General features: G+C 39.5%; 1 protein-coding gene across 3 annotated transcripts in view; it reads right to left on the bottom strand.

The window, feature by feature from the left end:
• Window positions 1-18,722, bottom strand: part of LOC116324446 (dipeptidyl aminopeptidase-like protein 6) — a 261,572-nt gene that overhangs the window by 212,158 nt on the left and 30,692 nt on the right. The window lies entirely within an intron of this gene.

The raw sequence follows: 18,722 nt of genomic DNA, 5'->3' as shown, positions 1-18,722 counted from the left end.
AAAGGTAGGAACATAGTTTGGTGCTCAGTTGAGGAAAAGAAGAAGACCAAATGTTTTACTATCCCCAGAAAAAACACCCTTCCGATCACAGGAATTTCCTCTCAAGGTTTCAGAGTAAAGTGATGAGCTGTAGATATCATATTCACATTTCACACTGTTGCATTAAAATCATCTTTAATGTGCAATGACAACCTTATAAATAAAGCATACCTTGTGAAAGTCAGTAAAAGGAAAACCTTTTTGAGGATGAATACTTCGACACGCACTATCCAGTGTAGCTGAGATAGGCTCGTTTTCAGAACATAAAGCCTCTTCATCACCTGGCTCCACCATAAGCGGCTATCAAATCTACCTCACGACAGCTTTATGAGAGCATAACTGCCGCCATTTTGTGGCTCGGGGTAAGTTTCAGGGAGCAGATGGGAGTGAACTTTAAACTCAGCGGGGAGAGAGCAGCAACGTCCAGCTGACAGTGAGGCTGGCCTGCCTGATGTTTGATTAAGAGGCACATTGACCTTTCCGAGGCTCCAGGGGGCGCTGAGATACACCCTCACCTGACAGCCCACGAGTCAGAGCCTTCTCATTATGTCCCAAATCTATCAGTCTAGAGGGGAGCTTTTTTTTCTCCTTGTTCTCTGGGAAAAATTAAATGCCAGTGGGTTTGTAGAAGAGAAGTACGCCAAGAGGAAGATGTCACGGAAAGGGAAGTGTCACAAGCTAAACACGGAATAACAGAGGGTGAGTTTTGGGGTTAAGAGAGGAAGAAAAAGGATGGAGAAGAAGAGGATGGTACACTTTAGATGTGGTGCATTGCTCAGTGCAATTGCTGTAAATCAGAACAGAGAAAAGAAGCTCTAAATACAGATCAGTCTATAACTACAAGCCCAAACTACTCCTATAGCTTCTAAGGAATCTTCTAAGCACTGCGCTGATGCCTTTACCAAAGATTATAATTGATGGCCAGGAAGAAGCTGAGGCGAGTCAATACAGTGTGATGAATTAGGCCTGTATAGTGGCATTGGGTGTGCGCCTCTACTGTTCATGACAAATTGGCCATGTCAGACTCTAGGTATTTCCCTTACAATCAATACGTGATGACAAAATGGCTGCTGAGGCCAGCTTTGGTTTACAATTGCCCAGACAAGACAGACGGAGATGCAAAGAAAAACCACAGACACCTTTTAGTCTGAGGCATTTCAGCAAGTTATTTATAACAAAAGTGATTAAAATTACTCGACAATCATAGTAGCACGGGCAACTTTTATACAGCTTCTTAACAGTGAAGCATCAAGATTTCTCTCAAGTGAAATGTGCAACTTGTTGCAAAGAGCACTGCATTTGTTTTTAGCTTTACAGATTTTGGTTTTCTAGCTCATAACACTCCATGTATACTAAGCTGTACCACTTTCCCAGTGTCATTTAAGGACACAAAAGCAGCTACTTTCAGCAATTGTACTCTAACATCCCAATGTGTGCTAGTTTTCCAAGAGGAGCTGTTATGGATGTCAAAACCAGGATTGTAATAGATGGATGAATATCACACTTAAAACCAAAAGTGAGCAAATGCTAGTATTTTAGCAGCAATCGCAAATTAAACTTCTCTAATTTACCTTTATAGCAATAGCAACCACTGTGGCTGAAAAATGAGATGTCAAAAGATGCAGTTCCACCTACTGACCATTTGAGGTGTCATGGATTTGCAGTATATTTTTACAGTTTGATACAGATAATGTTTTTTTTTTCTTCTAAAGCTAAAAAACCAAAAAACCAAAAACTTAATAGTGATGGACTGCCAATGTGTCCATGGAGTACCATCCCTCTACTTCCTTCTTTGCCCGTGTCAGCTGGGATGAGCTGACAGATACATTATACACCCCCACCTTGACCCTAAGTTGAATACGCGGTAAAGAAAATGGATGGATGGACTTCACTTTGGATGATAACTTCTAAATACGGCCAAGTAATACATTTGACTGCAAAGCAAAATGGGGTGAGTCAAGAAACAAATAATAACCCACTCTTCATAAGTAAAGCACATATTGCCCAAGCCAAATGGTTTGATGAGAGATCCTTGACATTAGCACAGACATTTTGGTGGTGTGCCCAGCTCTAACCTAGTCACTGTAAATCTTCATTCTTGTTCTATAACACCCTCTTTAATAGACCTTTGGTGCATCTTTACACAAACTCATACAGACACACCATGTGCCACAAGGTCCATTCTGTACTGCTGGTGTGGATACCTGCCAGTGAGCATCTGCCCAATCAGTAGGGTCTGGCAAATGAGCCCAGGATACTACTGTAATCAATTAAGTCAGCTTCACTGAGCTTTCCATACAGTATGAGGCACTACATCACTGTACTCTACCTCATACATACTGCAGACTTTAAGCAGAACTGTAATAATTTAACTGCTTTTGACACCTGCATACAGGTATTGATTGCTGAGCCTCATTACCAAATTTAATTAGTTAAATCTTATTATGTGTTTTTTTTCCCTGCCAACTGTAAATCCTCCCGAATCACAGTAAATCAAACTATGCAAACCTAATTTTCACAGATTCACTGTGTCTCTTGCATGTGCACAGTTTAGATAACCTCAACCTCAACCCTGCACAGCTACACACTCTGGCAGCAGTATAATAATAAATAACACACCTTGAAACAAATGTTCCTGCCTACATCGAGAAGGAATTTCACCTCATCTTGACTCCATATTCTCCCTTGCTTTGTTTCATTACTCCAGCTTTCACCAGCTTGGTGAACTGCCGTCTATCGGATGCAAAATGTTTGTCTTGCTTATGCCGTTTGAACACGTTTAAGGTCCTTTTTTGCTGTTGTTGTGGGTTTGAGATTTTACTCGTAATGAATAAGACAGCTGAGTCGCAGACATCATGTTGTGATGTCTTTGAAGAAATTAAACAAAAAAATCTCTAGAGCTGTGAAACAAAACAGTTTGAGTGTGCATACCATGGCTGCGCCTTTAATGTTACATCCATGAGGCATTCAGGGTGCCTCCAATTAATTGAAATAAATCCCTAACATCCATATCATAATTAATAATATATCAGCTGCACAAGGCATGCCTGCACAAAAGTTAATTTAGCAATTCTCCCAGCATTCTTGAGCGTCCTCCCAGTGCACCGCGAGGTAATATTCTGCTAATGTTTAGGGAATACACAACATTCCCCTTTACAACAGGTGCTTTTTCATTTTCTGTCTGGCTAGCTTTAATGATCTCATTAGACAGCCACTCTAACCGGGAAACCGCCTATGGCACCTCCGCCACACGACAGGGAGTGCAACAACAGTGCTGAACAGGGAGGCCGGGCATCTGTCTGATGTCACAGTTGTAACAGAAGCTGCTTACTTACAAGATGGACACGACTCTGAGAGCGTACCAGGGAAAGAAAAGAAAGGAGAAAAAAAAGGCTAATTGAATTCCTCGTGTACGTGCGTGCACAAAGCCCTCCCTGCTACACTGAGGCTGGAGAGGCAAGCTAAGAACCCTGTTAGACTGAGTTGTACATCATTACCCAGAATTCTAGCAGGCAGTTTCCCCAACTTCTACTGCCAAGAATCAAATGGCACAAATTAATCACAGCTTTCCTGATGGCAATGGAGGAGGAAGGAAAATGGTTCTACAGGCTGATCATAAAGCTTCTACAAAAGACTTCTAAAGCACCAACGAACACAACTGCCCCTCATGAACAACTTACTGTGAATTTAAAGAGGTGTTTGAATCTAGCACGTTTTCAGATGGATTCGACTCTCTCACAAACAAATTAAAAAAAAGAGGTGCTGGAGTGTTTTATAATTTCATTACAAATTGAAGCTCAAAAGTAAACTATTTACCTTTGTTCGTCACCAATTAAGAAGTGATCAATCATGTCAAACATTTTCTGGTTTTGCTTCCCAAACAGGACGTTGTACAACTTTACTTGATATTGTTGCAATTTGAGAAGCTTGGGGATATTAATCCGATGACAACAACAACAAAAACACAACTAAAGATTTACTTGGCCTTTTTGAAGTTGTCATTGGCATTTCTCTTGATGTTTCACTCCTGACATTTCAAATAACACATAAACAAGCCAGATTTATCAATAGTGTAAATAATGAATAACCAAGCCCTGAAATGACACAGCACAGCTGCAGCAATACAAAGGTAAAAGTAACTAAACTGAATGTCATTTGAAGGTTAATGTCAAATTAATATCCCAAACACAAACCAGCTGAAAGAGTCCAATGTGCAAATTCATGACAGAATGATTTTTCATCTCAACTCTGCTTTGCGTATGACTTCAATACAGCTATCTTGGCTAATTCTGCTACCTTTTACTTGATCCCAGTCAGTCCAAGTGAGACCGACGCTCTTGTGCCCAGTTTGATGGAATGTGGCTAATCTTGGCTGATTTTTTTGTTTTTTTTCTAATTTTTGCAGAGCTTAGTTTTTAATAGGTCTCCAAACTCCATCATCATTCTCGGCTGTGTGGTCCAATTTGAAAGTCAAAAACTTGGCATTGTACTTTTTCTTTCCCTCTCCATCTGCCCCTCGATCTGTCAGCCAGCCTTACTTGCACTGTCTCTGCCATTAACCTTAATCCTCTTCATGTTTATTACCTTGTTTCACACACTAAAAAAAATACACTGTTTACATCTTGTTTACAAACCTTACCTTTGACATAAATATAGAAAACACGTGCATTATATACCCACACATATAAGATAGCAGGAAAACACTGTAGTGATGCAGGGAGACAGTGATTTCAGATAAATTGAGCTGTCGGGTCATCCACTTACTCATTCTGTGCACCCAGTCTGCCCGTGAAATGCAATTACACTCAATGCCATGAGTAAGTGGTGGAAACCAGCTTATCATGTCAGAGCCTTAACGAGTGTTACTGAGGGAAATCATGATTAACGCCGAGCACAAAGATAAAGTCGCTCCGTGAGAGAAAGGAAACAGGCCTTCATGAGACAAACCAAAAGACTCATCTTCGTATTCATATCCATAAAAGCCCTCCTTCTCATTGGCTGGAATAATCATAGTAAGAGAAACAGCAGGCATTATGACGTGCAATATATACACACAGATCTGCTTCTGGCACCATACAGCAGACTGCCAAATTAGCCTCTAATTACAACACTGTGCTTTTAGAATGATACCTCTGCTCGTCCGGATCCCATGAGAATATTACCTCTTTAAAAACAAAGGGTGGGGGGGATCACTACATCAGCCTTAAAGTGTAAACGGCTACTAAAAACCTTCCTATTTTCAGAATTTGGTTGGTTTACCTCTTTCATACACAGTATTTGATGTCCACTTTCTGAAGTTTACCACATACTTGTAGATTAATTTTCTTTCTCGAGGGGTGTTTACATTAATTTCACTGCACTTTATGAAAATTAACTTGAAAACACCTACTTGCCTGAGATGGGTAATCCATCACACTCATTGTTCTTTACTTTTATTCTTTTTCAAGGTTATTTAGTAATGCAACTCTGAAGAACGAACCTGTTGGGAAAAGTTGGGGAAAACAACAATTTTAAACCTGACAAAGCTACATTTTCCTTTTTGCTTTTTAAAATCATGTGCTTTATTTTGAAATCTCTGACAACAGCTTTGAATGTGCCTATACAGTGCCATGAAAAATTCTTTGTCCTCTTCCTGATTTCTTAGGGGTTTTTTTTTTTTTCATATTTGTCATACATACGTGTTTTAGATTGTCTAATATTACAATTTGTTTAAAGATAACTTCAGTAAATTACCAATGATGATGTCATTTATTACCTGAAAAAAGCTAACCAAACCTACCTGCCATATCTGAAAAACCAATTGTCCTCTAAACCTATTAACTGGTTGCGCCATCCTTGGCAGCAAAAACCGCAATCAAGCAATTGTGATAACTGGCAATGGCTCTTTTGCAGTCTTTCAACTGTGGTTTGAGTTGTACCCAAACCATGCAGAATTGTCTTAATTCAGCCACACTGGAGTGTTACAAGCTTGAATGACTTGTTTAAAGTAGTACCAAAAAATCTCAATCAGCTTGGATTTTGACAAGGCAACTCCAAAACATTTATTTGGTTTTCTTAGAGCCATTCAGAGGTGGACTTGCTCATTGTCCTTCTGCATAACCCAAGTGAGCTTGAACTGATGGCCAGACAAACCCTTCAGGGGTTTTTTTTTTTGGCAGCAAGCAGAATTCATGGTTCCATCAATTATAGCAATGTCTAGGTTCTGAAGCAGCAAAGTAGCCAAAGACTATTACACATTCACCATCATGTTTGACTGTTCGTATGACGATTGGCTTTTGTTTTTATGTAATGATGTGTGACCTCATGGACACGTTGGTGGGGCAAATACCTCTTCACTGGATAAATGCTGTATTGGTAAATTATTTTGTTTTTTTATTTTGGTCCATAGACTATGGACAAGTCATTGCCAATGGAACACACCTTGCAAACTTGTCTGCAAACAGTCACAAATAACCCCCGAGCTGTAGTCAAACTGGGAAAAGTGTGATGCAAACCAAAAATAGAGGAGGCAATTTGCCTTTAAAGCAAAAGTTGCACCTTTTGAAATGTGCTGGCTGCAGCAGCATACAGGCATAACTCCCATGCAAATTATGTCTAACAACAGCAATCTGCTAGTGACCAAAGAAATCACAATAAGGTTTATAGAGCAGAAGCCTCTTTGCAACGATTTTTACTTGGTGACAGCCAAAAAGCTCCAACAACCACTTGAATAAACAGTTCAAGTGGTTGGGAATACACATTTATCCCCTCACAATCAGAGATTGCCAGGGGGTTGCCATCTGGTCTTTAGGCCTTTTGTGTCTGAGGCATAAGAGAGGAAACATGGTTAACATTGCTCCTGAAAGTCAACATTGACATTTTGAGTTCATATGCTGATATTACAAATTAGCTAAAAACACCTACAAGCTCAGGCTCACAGGCTTCTATTAGGAAAAAGTAAAGATCCTTGTTACCATTACCAATAGTGTAAATGCTGCACAATCACAAAAAAAAGAAAAAAAAAATCTTGACACATGGTGTCACTCATCTAATTAGGACAACGACTTGGATTTCCTTCACTTTGGGTGATCTACCCATCAGTGGTGGCCTTGTCAGGTATCAAAGAAGGAGATGGAATTGTGCAAATACATTGAGAGGTTTTTTTTTTTTAATACCACAAGAAAAACTGACTGGAAACCAGTGTCTGCCAATACAAGTCTGCGGTCAGTGGTTATGTAAAGTGTACATAGAGAAGTAGGGTTTATTAATATATTTCTGTAATCTTTTAGATTCTTTACATCACCATCTTCTCCTTTGAGACAAAGTATTATATAAATCAGTATGGGATAATGACTTGTACCTGGATTCACCTCCTCAATGTACTTCATGAAAGGAGTATGTGTCCCTCACTTACTTTATGAGCATTCACTAAAGAGACGAGGAGTATTTCGATTTCATTATGATGAATAACTACTCATAAAAACAGAGAAGAAAGAAATCAACACGGCTACTTGAGCGAGCCCAATTATGGCATCTCCTCATAAAAGAAGAACATCACTGCAATCACACTTTAACTAGCACGGGTCCTCAATCTCAAGATGCAAACAATGTAGGGATGGATGGGGCGGGCTCTATGAAATATTCACCTACTGTATGCTCATTATTTCGCTGAGGCACTCGGCATGGTGCAGTCTGGCTAAGTGATGATTGATTGCTCAAGGCCAGAAGAGGGTGCAACAGACAGAGACGACACATACTGCACAAAACGCTTGTGAATATCTCAAGGATTTTATGTGGGACATTTCCATGCATGAGGCAGTAAAAACAAGACAGCCCACAGTGTGATGCCACTGCAGCGGATTTAAGAAATCCAATTAAATCATTGGTGTGAATAAGAGAAAAGGGCCAACAATTCAAATGGGTTTCTACCAATATGGATTTTTATTGGCAGTAAGATGTTGAATAGATCTTCAATGTTTTCGATTCTCTGTATTTTTCAAGCCAAAATAATACCACTGTTCATTGTTTGCCCCGTCATCTTACCATTGGCAGGCACGCCAATTCAAAAATGGATTTATTATTAGCTGCTATTCAAAACAAGATGAATCACTTGGGATGTATTGCTGCCTTTTATTGGTGAATAAATGCTCACACAAAACACAAATGTGGAAATTAAGCACTATTTCAGTGCAGTCTGTCTCAGTTAGCTGTGGTCACAGAGATTCCTCCAGGACCCATACCTTCTATTGCAGTTGTTGGCGACTGTTAATAACTGATACCGATAATTTATTTAATTATTTAAATATTCCCTGCTACTAGTACAGTATATCAGATGATGATTTGCTGATTTTCTTTGGCATATTATTCCATCCTATATTGTGTTAACCCTACTGTAGGCTGGTGACCTATCCAGGGTGTACCCCGCCTCTCACCCTATGGTAGCTGGGATAGGCTCCAGCCCTCCTGTGACCTTGACAAGGATAAGCAAAAAAGAATGAATAGAAGGACGATGATGATGATGATGATGATGAAAGCTGTAAAGTAAGGCTTTGGGCTAGGCTACACTCTCTTGGTGCCCTTCTAGTACACCTAATATTTTTGGGGTTTTGGACAGCTCATCAAACAAAAAAACGAAATTTAAAGGCACTGCCTCAGACTTCAGAACATCACATTCATTTTGTAACTCTTTAAAACTTAATATCTAAGAAAATAATCAGAAGCTGCGTTGAAAAGATTTCTGTGTTCAGTTTCCTAAAGAAGGGTTCACACAAGCTACATTAGGAAACAGAATAGCTTGGAAAATGGACTAAAGATATCACAAGAAGCTATTGATCCACCTTTGTGAACTCAATTGAGCAAACAGACTATGATACTTTTTTTTTTCCCCAAATCCACAGCTTAAAAGGTTGAGTTCAACATTTTGAGAAATTAACTGTGTTACAGCTTACACAGAAAGTGTTTCAGTTGTATTTTTCAGTCCTCCATCTCAATTCTATTTTAATCAGCGCTGCTGTCCACTGGCCACATAACGCCTTGCACTATAAGCTCATGAATGTGATCTAAAGCGTAGAGGGTATTGTTTTCACCTTGTGAGTGTGTGTCATCATGGCAAAATGTGATCTTGGAAACAGCAATAGAACCAGTAAATGCGATAAAGGGATGTTTAAGTACTGTAAGTGCTATTTTGTCAATACTGCAGTGTTACAGTTAAAAGTTGTCTAGTTAAAATCAAATCAAGCCCATTTTAAATATAGCTTTGAGTGTCAACATGTTTACTAGTTGCATAAGTAGCTACAGTAATTGTGTGTCAAGCTCCGAGGACTGCCAAAACTTGAATGACCAACACACAGCGTCACTTTATATCTGAACATCACCTGTGTAGACACAGATGGAGGACAGGAGCTCCTGCAGCTCTACTAACACGCTGTTCATGCAACAGCTCCTGTGTAGACACAGTGTCAAATGGGAAACTCACACACTCTTATGTGAGATATCACATCTTAGAGGTGCTAGGAGCAAGATATATAGTACAAGTCTTTAGAGTAAGCTTAGCTAACTGCTTGTAGCTTCACATAGCTTTATGTTGAGGGGCATTGTGGACGGTGTGATCCCACCATGAAATGTCCTGTAGTAACACTTAGCAGCCTGCAGTGATTCTGAGTTGAGCTCAGAGAGTTAGCAGAACCTGAATGGCCTTCAAGTACTGCTCTGCCAGAACACCTCCTGTGTAGACACAGATGGAGGACTGAAGCTCCTACAGCTCTGCTAACATGCTGGTCATGCTAAAATTCCTGTGTAGATTCAGTGTGTGAGAAGCTCAAGCTCTCTCGTGAATATAACACAGCTTAAATCTAGTTAGCTTGACAACGAATATAATGGCAAGAGGTAGTTGATCTGGCAAAAGCAAACATATTTACACTTTGAGTTTTGAAACAGGTCAAAAAAAAAAAATCACAGACTAATAAGTTAAATGATCTGTGAGTTTCATGTTTTTCTGTAGGGCCTCAGTCACACAGGCCCAGAGGCAACCACAGGTCACTAGGGAAGAATACGACCACGTGGTGGATGATCACTGGAAGAGCATGGTGAAAACAGCTGCAAAGAAGGTCAAGCACCAAAAACCTCCTTGTGATTGCTTTGGTCACCAGCAGGTTGTAGTGGTTGGCAACTTGTCTGCAAACACTCACAACTTTTATTTTAAAGGCATATGCTCTATTCCCAGTTTATGTCACAACCTTTATACTTTCACTACAGCTTAGCAAGTAGATGGCGAGTGTGTTCAGACATGTTGGCATGTTCCAAATATCATCCCAACTAGGGGCGAACAGGGGAATTTGCTAGTGATCAAAGCATGCAAGGTTTCATTGCAGCACCATATACCTGTTTGTAACCAATATCACATAGTCACTGCCAGCAATCTGCAGCAACAACTCACCAACTGGCTGAGGAATACACATTTTCCCTAGCAACTGATGGTTGCCAGTCCATCACTTACTACTCTCTAGGCCCGGGGCCTAGTACTTAAACCTAACTGACTCAAATAAATGCCAATGCAGATAAAACGCTGTAGAATAGACAGATGCATCTACGTTGGCGGCATGGTAGATAGTGGTAAAATGAAGTTTTCACTAGTAATTTTCGTCTGAAAACTAAACTGTTTCAAACCAAAATACATTTTTTGTTGAATACTGTTACGGAATACTGCAGTAGCAAAGCCACTGTTTGCTGAGCAGAATGGATGACAAGAAAGATGGCTGTTTTTTGTTGCAAAACTGATTATAGGCACGAAAGTGAATTTTTCAAGATAGAATTTTCTTGTTAGACAAAGTCATCCTTAATCACTGTTATTGATCAGCCCTTCCATCAAAGTCAAATTACCATTATTTTTGAGCTTATTTAACTTTTCTCTCCAAAGAGCAGCTCGAAATGATGAAGACACCACTAAATAAGAGAAAACAAAAACACTGAGGGCAAGAAGACTTCACGAGAGACAAAATAAAACTAACTACCCTTGTCATAGGATTTCATCTGCTATGCTGGAAAAGATGATAACTCCAGCCATCTGCCAGCTTCGCTTGATTGCTTGACAAACAAATGTAGCCGAGGGGGAAAACACTCAGCATGACGGATTCCAGTATGCTTAATGAAATGCTGCTGTTGTGCACCGCCACCGCTGACAAACTGCGGCCTGCGTAAAGGTCACTATAAATCAAGTCCCTCACTCCCAGACTGTTGCGTTTCTGACCCCAATCAAGTACATAAATATGTCCACAAGCATGCACATATAGCATAAAATGACTTTCATTTTGCAACTTTGCTTTCTGACAGCAATTTATGATGGGATTTTGCTTTTACATCGTTGAATGTATTTATGATTAGATGTTTTATGACATTATAAATCGGCCTTCCCACTGTAGATTAGGCTCAATGAGTAATTTACACTCATCACCGGTGGGATTTACAAGCTGGTGATGGACAATTTACAGATTACACAACGGTTAATTAATCATAACAATCATAATAATTATTTGATAATTAAATCAGTCATTAATTACAGTTAAAGACAGCCTCACCATACTATAATATCTAACACCTTTTTTCTCCCCAAATCCAGCTTGATATTTTTAAAAGCCTCGGAGTTGCGATAGAAATGCTGACTCACTCACTACATGACACTGGGTAACAGGTGCACAGATACCAGATGTCTGGAAAATCACGGTGCAGGGTGCAGCAGGCATTGCACAGCAATCAATAAAGCAGCATGCATGCGGAGGTGGTCAAACAACGCTGTGATTTCAATTCTTCTTCATGTGGTTTGAAACAACCGGGCATGAAAGCAAGTGAAGTGAGCTATTGACATAACACCTACAAGTTATCCTCCGGCAATAAAGTTTGGATTGAAAAGGCATTAACTGTGTAGTGGAGCAGCAAATCATGCGCACTGGCCCCTCAATCAAAATGCACCCATCAGCCTGAAGGCAAACGAGCAGCTGGAATACGCCTAACAGGCGGTTTGAGGTACAAGTAAACAGCTGCTTTCAGTCTGCGCTCTGGGAAAACATAACGGGAAGCAAATTAGGCTGATCTTCAATAACGGGGACAGTTTGTACATTGAGCTTATTGCCATTGTCTGATGGAATAAGCTTATCTTTAAATGTCAGATGTTCTCCAAGAGTCAGGCTTTGTTGGAGCTTTTATAGATATTGATTTGGAAGTTTTTAAAGGGTTTCTTGAAAATAATTCAGTAATATAATGCAGAATTGTGTCAATGTGATCATAAAGTGATATTGAATTCGAAAGAAATATGCATTTACAGTTCAACAAAGTTGAAAATAAAAAAGAAAGAAAATTAAAAAATCAATTAAGTAAAGGAAAGTATCTTGCATTTCTACATAGGTGTGGAATTTTGTATTGATTTAAATATTGATTTTTTTTTTAAAAATAACTTATCAAAATCTTCCACCTAATCATGACACATTGGAAGGTATTGCATGTCTATTTATTTAAAAAGCAGGTACATAAAACTTGCAACAAAACTTCCTGAAGTCCAGACTGCAACTCTAGTGCAGACATTACAGGCTGTTAGTTTTCAGTAGTTCATGCATTTGCCAAAACACAAGAACGATTCCTTGTTTGAGACCAGGAGGAGGCACAAACCCTGCAAGGGTTGCATCAGGAAGGGCATCTGGTGTAAAAGTCTGCCAAATCAAACATGCAGTTCCATCTGCTGTGGTGACCCCTCATGAATAAGCGGGCAGCTGGAAGAATCCAGGTTTTCCGGTTCAACCCAGAGAGCTGAAAAATGTAATTGTGTAGTAGCTCAGTGGAAAATATGCACTGGGTATTGAGTTTTCCTTGTTTTCATGGCGCTACCAATCCGTGTATCCTCACCGATCAATCCAGCAGTTTCATTTATTAGCTGGTATTTTTTGAAGTACATGAAGAAGCTCAACACAGTTAAACAGAATTTTGGAGGCGTAAATGCAAAGCATCACAGACCTGAGACGTGTATGAGTTGGATTGTTATTAAAAAAACCCAAAACAAAAGTTCCAAAAAAATATTTGTGTATGCCATCAATTACAGTTCAGTTTGGAGCACTATAGTCCAAAGCTGTTTACATGTGCAATAATCTATAGTTGTCACATCCCTCTAAATGAGAAAAAAAAAATCCCAATGAAATAATTAGCTACTTGGACAAATAAACAGCTTGGCAGAGGGGGGAAGTAACAAAGAACATTACTTCAATACCTTTAAATAAAATTTTCAGGTCTGTATTTTACTATTTATTTATATAACAACTTTTAACTTTTACTCCCTACATTTCCACACAAGTATTTCAACTTATATTTTCTTCAGTTTACTCTACATTTTCATAACGGGCCCGTTACTTTCGCTTGAAGACATTTGAGGGAATTAATTTCACATCACTGCATCACTGCACACCTTCCGGACGTGAACCCAATTTGAACCTAAATGGAGGAAACAGTAACACATAAAAGACAAACCTATTGGTGTATCCATCACCGAGCTAACAGCCTTGTACTTCAGCATCTTAGTAGCTACAGAAGAGAAACGCACACAGGGGGTTTCATGTTTTTTAAGTTGCAGTTCAATTTAAATGCAACTTTCTATCAGCTCAAATATCACAACTGTTTGTATGCAGTTGTGATCACCAAACGTGTCAGCTAGCTAAAAGATACAGCTGCTGTGTTTTCCAGGGAGAGAAAAGAATGAGAAATAACTTCACCCAGAAAATGAGAAAGATGTAGAAAAGAGAGGACAGGGGAGGAAGAAGAGAGATTACGATTAAAGATAAGGACTGCTCAGTGACATTTGAAACTGGAAATATAAGGAATTCATTATTCAGGTTTTTGAATAGATGCTGGATCTATTCAGTAGTGTTAAAGTGGTTAGTTTGCAATACTGCACTATGTTTGGTGCAGAGAAGCTATGGTCAGTGTTAGGTTACAACAGGAGCAGACTCTAATTTGAATCTAAGCTGATGATGCTGATTAGATTCAGTCACTGACTTCCACCGTTATACCAGCTTTATACCTTGTAGCATTTAGGAAATCAGCCGTGATAGCTCATGTAACATCTGCGTAGATCATGTTGAATTCAGCCGGGTAAATCCACTAAGAGCAGTAAATCTTAGAGCGCCAGCAACACGGGTCAGAGCTGAACACAGCCTGCACACAATATCTACTTGCGCCGCTCACAACAGAAATTAATGTGACTCATTTCTTAGCAATTCTTTTCCCCACGCTGCACCACTACAGCTGATCTTAGGGTTCCTACATCTGTCAAATCCCATTTTAACCTAATTTTTCTGTTTAGGTGTGGAGGCAAAGTACACTGCGGGCAACAGCCAACAGAGAGAGTTGTTTTTTTCTGTTTTTTAAATTCCCTTTGTTTTTCTCTGCTTGTGTTCTACATAACAGATGTTCAAGCTGAGCACATTTATTAGAAATAGAATTTAGGCTGAAATAATATTTGTATTCCTTTGAATTAATATTGTTTTGCTATTGTATTAATATAATATGAGGTTGAGTTTCCTTTGCAAAAAATAAATAAAAACTGCTCATGGAAAAGTCCTCCAAAGAGCTACTTTTTACTTTTATTCTTTTTACAACATTTTACAGAGGTTTCACCAGTACTTCAACTTTCACCAGAGGAGTTTTTAAAAAAAAGCATCATTACGTGTTTTAAGAGGAATAAAGAGAGATATTATATTTCCCCCACACTGCCTTCTCTTCATTGGCTCCCTGTTAAATCGAGAATCAAATTTTAAAATCCTTCTCCTCACATACAAGGTCTTGAATAATCAGCTCCCTTATCTTATCTTAAAGACCTCATAGTGCCGTATCATCCCAGCAGAGATCTTTGCTCTCAGACTGCAGGCTTACTCGTGGTTCGTAGAATGGGAGGCAGAACCTTCAGCTTTCAGGCCCCTCTTCTGTAGAACCAGCTTCCACTTTGGATTTGGGAGACAGACACCCTCTTGACTTTTAAGATTAGGCTTAAAACTTTTTGATAAAGTATATTGTTAGAGCTGGATAAGTTGACCTTGAATCCTCCCATAATTATGGTGCAATAAGTCTAGCCTGCTGGGGGCTTCCCATGATGCACTGAGTGTTTCTTCTTCACTCACCTTTTTCACTCACTGTGTTTAAACACCACTCTGCATTTAATCATTAGTTTATTATTAATCTCTTCCAGATGGATGGCTGCCCCACTGAGCCTGGTTCTGCTGGAGGTTTCTTCCTGTTAGAGAGTTTATCCTACTATTCCCAAGTGCTTGACCATAGGGGGTCATCTGATTGTTCAGCTTTTCGCTGTATTATTAAAGGGTGTTTACCTAACAAGATAAAGCACCTTGAGGAAACTGTTGGGATTTGAATTCAATTGAATTGAACTGAATTAAGGCTATACGTGTGCCACCTCTGGAGCCAGGACTAGGTTTAGTCACTTTGGACCATGTCTCTCAGCCCAAACTTTGTCCACCAGAGAACAAGAATCTTACTGTACATTATATGTGGCTATAATTCTACAATTTGTATCATAGATCTGAGTCAACCTCAGTCCTTATATGACTTGCAGAATTATGTTGACTAAATTCAGGATGATGTACGACATCTAAATAAGAGAAATTTACTTTGGCAGATGCTTTCAAAAGAAAATATTTTAGATATATTAAACCTAAATCCCCCAGCAGTAACCCTAAAATACACGTAAAGTCAAGGTGAACTGAAGTGAATCTTTGCATCACGCAGCCACGCTCTTTGAAGTTAATGAGACAACAGAAGCACTCACTGGAGGAGCGCCAATGTTTACTTAAACTGAGAACTCAAAACAGTCTAAGATATTACCATGACAACAGGGACTCTTTCTAGTTAGTCTTTTGAATGCCTCTCCTCTGCTAGAGAAAAATCTCTCAGTCCATTATTCCTTTTCCTTTTCCCCCCCCCCCCAATTTCAGCCGAGGGAAACAAATCATTAGTTGTTCAACAACAGAGCTGTCTGTGCCCTTGAAGGAGGATGTTTGCCATGCCAGAGAACAATTAGACATAAACAGAGTGAAAGCTGGAGAACAAGCGTCTGAGCGGTTTCTGAACAGTGTCACACTTAGGCCAGAAGCTCATACATTTGCTGACATCAAGCATACTGAGCTCCACACACGCTGTACTGCAAGCGAACGGGTGAGATAATAGCCGATGTATCCCATGGTAACGTCTTCACTGTCATTACCCCTTTAGGCATCTGGATGCAGACTTGATGAGCTGCAATTTCCTGTGCAGGCACAACACCTTGGGGGTTCTCGCCACCCATTTTAAAGTACTATGTGCTTCGCTTGCACACAGAATCCCAAACGGCCAACAACAACTATCCAACTATTATGCTTGGTGGTCAGAAATCACGCTGTGCAGTTTTCTCCCAGTTACCTAGAAGACTTCCCACTGAGGCACTACAGTTAGTCTCAATCTCATGAGTATGTGCTTACTGTGCAAGAAGCAATCACTTGGGATAATAAACCTGTCAAGTAAAAGTACATTATCTGCTTTGTTGCCATTAGGACTGTGAGAAATGGGTAAAAAACTTCAGAAAATGCTTCAGAAAAACAGCAATGCATGATGCGATACAGTGTGATGCTCAATTCATTTCCAGCCTCTCTGTTTATGGTGCTAGAGTAGCTTTGCATGATTCACAGATCAAAATAATCCTTATTTATCTCACACTGCACCTTGTCACAGGCACTCAGTTTGTCCTGTGTTCCCTTTAGGCAAAACTTTCTGAAACATACTAAATGTTCGAATCACAGGTGGGAGGGGTCTCTGTCCTCCAGACAAAACTGTGTGCCTGAAATGACTGCAAAAAGAGTTTGAGTAGTCTGAATCCTGAGCTTTTCAAGTACTGTACAGGGATTACTTGTACATACACTGACCTCATTATTTGCATGATTCACAGTTTAAAATAATCATTATTTATCTTATACTGAGCCTTGTTGCAGACCCTCAGTTTGTCTTGTGTCTGAAAAAAAAATATTTTATCACTTCTTCCTTTAAACTAACTTGTGCCAAACCTACCACATCATGTAGAAAAAAATTAGTGGACTCTAAATGTTTGGAGTACTCTGAAGTCTGAGTTTTTGGCTCGAGCTTATGACCATAGCTCTGTACTTTAATTTAAAAAGCTTTTTTTGTAGCTGAATAAAAGTACAAAACCATCATAATACAGGAACTGTGGCAGTAGTTTGCCAGCAGATCCATCCCCTTTAAAAGGATGGCTTAATTGTGTTTTGTTGTGTGAAGTGAGGGACTCTCCACTTGTGTGTGAAAATGCTGCCGCCACTGTGAAGTGGAGCCAGCAGCAGTGATTAAGTTATTGAAATCTGCCATAAAGTGTCTAGATAGGGCCCAGCATTCAGTGTAACAGTGATCCAAATGTTGTTTATCACTGGCCCATAAAAAAGACAGTGCTGTCTCTCGGCCTTCAATCGTCATTGTAGAGTTGGTGCTCACAGTAAAGGCTAGTTAGTAGTTAGGAATCAGGCAAGAAAAAAGAAACTTAGTGTAGCCCTCTCTTACATCTGGGTGTGTATGGGTTCTCTTTTTTAAAGTTAAAATAAGGTCAATTTAAAACCATTGAAATATTAACCATTTGCTTAAATGTAAATCCATCCAATAAAGACCTGCTTGCAGGTTTCAGATATCACAGGAGATGTTTGAATTCACTTACAAGGGTCATGCTGATGGAAAACCTGAAATATTTTTCCACTTTCAGAAGAATAAATGATTCATGTAGGGGTACTGTGGCGTGCTCGAGTTGTAGCTGAAAACAATAGTCTGCCTTTCTGGGACATGCGCTTTCCTTTAAATAAGCTAGGTTTTAAAAATAACCCATAGGGAATACCTACTGAATAAACAGCCTTCTGCCTTACACTGTGTGAAATTATGAACTTTAACAAGCTTTTCTTCCAAACAAAAATGTTTGCAAGGCTGTCATTATGGGTTGTCTTCTTGCATTTTTCCAGCTCACTGCAGCACTCCTTGTCATTTTAGTGCCACCTGTAGATCAGAAAGGCATAAAGCCATTGGCAGGACTCTTTATTGTGTCATTTAGTGAAAGACTAACTCTAAAACCACTGGTTTTCAGGGGGGTAATATATGAGCCAAGTCTTGCACTCATTCCCAAGAAAAATTCAACTTCTTGTTTTTGCCCCAAAGTTAAGTGTTAATTAGTGGGCTTTAGAGATGCTGATAGGCAGTTTTTCTTTTCCCTTTAGACGTGCAACTAAAATTAAAATCACTTTCACTTTACATCTCATTCAGTGCAAGTGCATTTCTGATTTGGAAGTTGACCAAAATCCTCATGATAAACACCCATGTTTACTTTTCATTACGCAGGGATCAAAGAGATAAACACACTCAGCACATCCCCTCACAACTTAAGGCCATGGGCAGAAAAAGACGATCTTCAGTCAAGGAACCATTTGGAAAAGCCTGACTCCACACAGCTGTGCCCCACATCTTCCAAAATGGCCTTGAGTGTTTGCAGAGCTCGGCTTATTCAGCTATAAATAAAGAAATCATGGGGAGGAATCAAAAAAAAATTTTTTTTTTTTTTACCTTGGTTGGTTGGATGAGAATTTCAGCAAGCGCTCAAGCAACATCAGCAAAGGATCATAAGGCATGAAATAATATGA

The sequence above is a fragment of the Oreochromis aureus genome, linkage group 9, assembly GCF_013358895.1.
Source record: "Oreochromis aureus strain Israel breed Guangdong linkage group 9, ZZ_aureus, whole genome shotgun sequence".
In the NCBI taxonomy this organism is placed as follows: Eukaryota; Metazoa; Chordata; class Actinopteri; order Cichliformes; family Cichlidae; genus Oreochromis; species Oreochromis aureus.
This window is presented reverse-complemented; position numbering and strand designations above follow the sequence as displayed.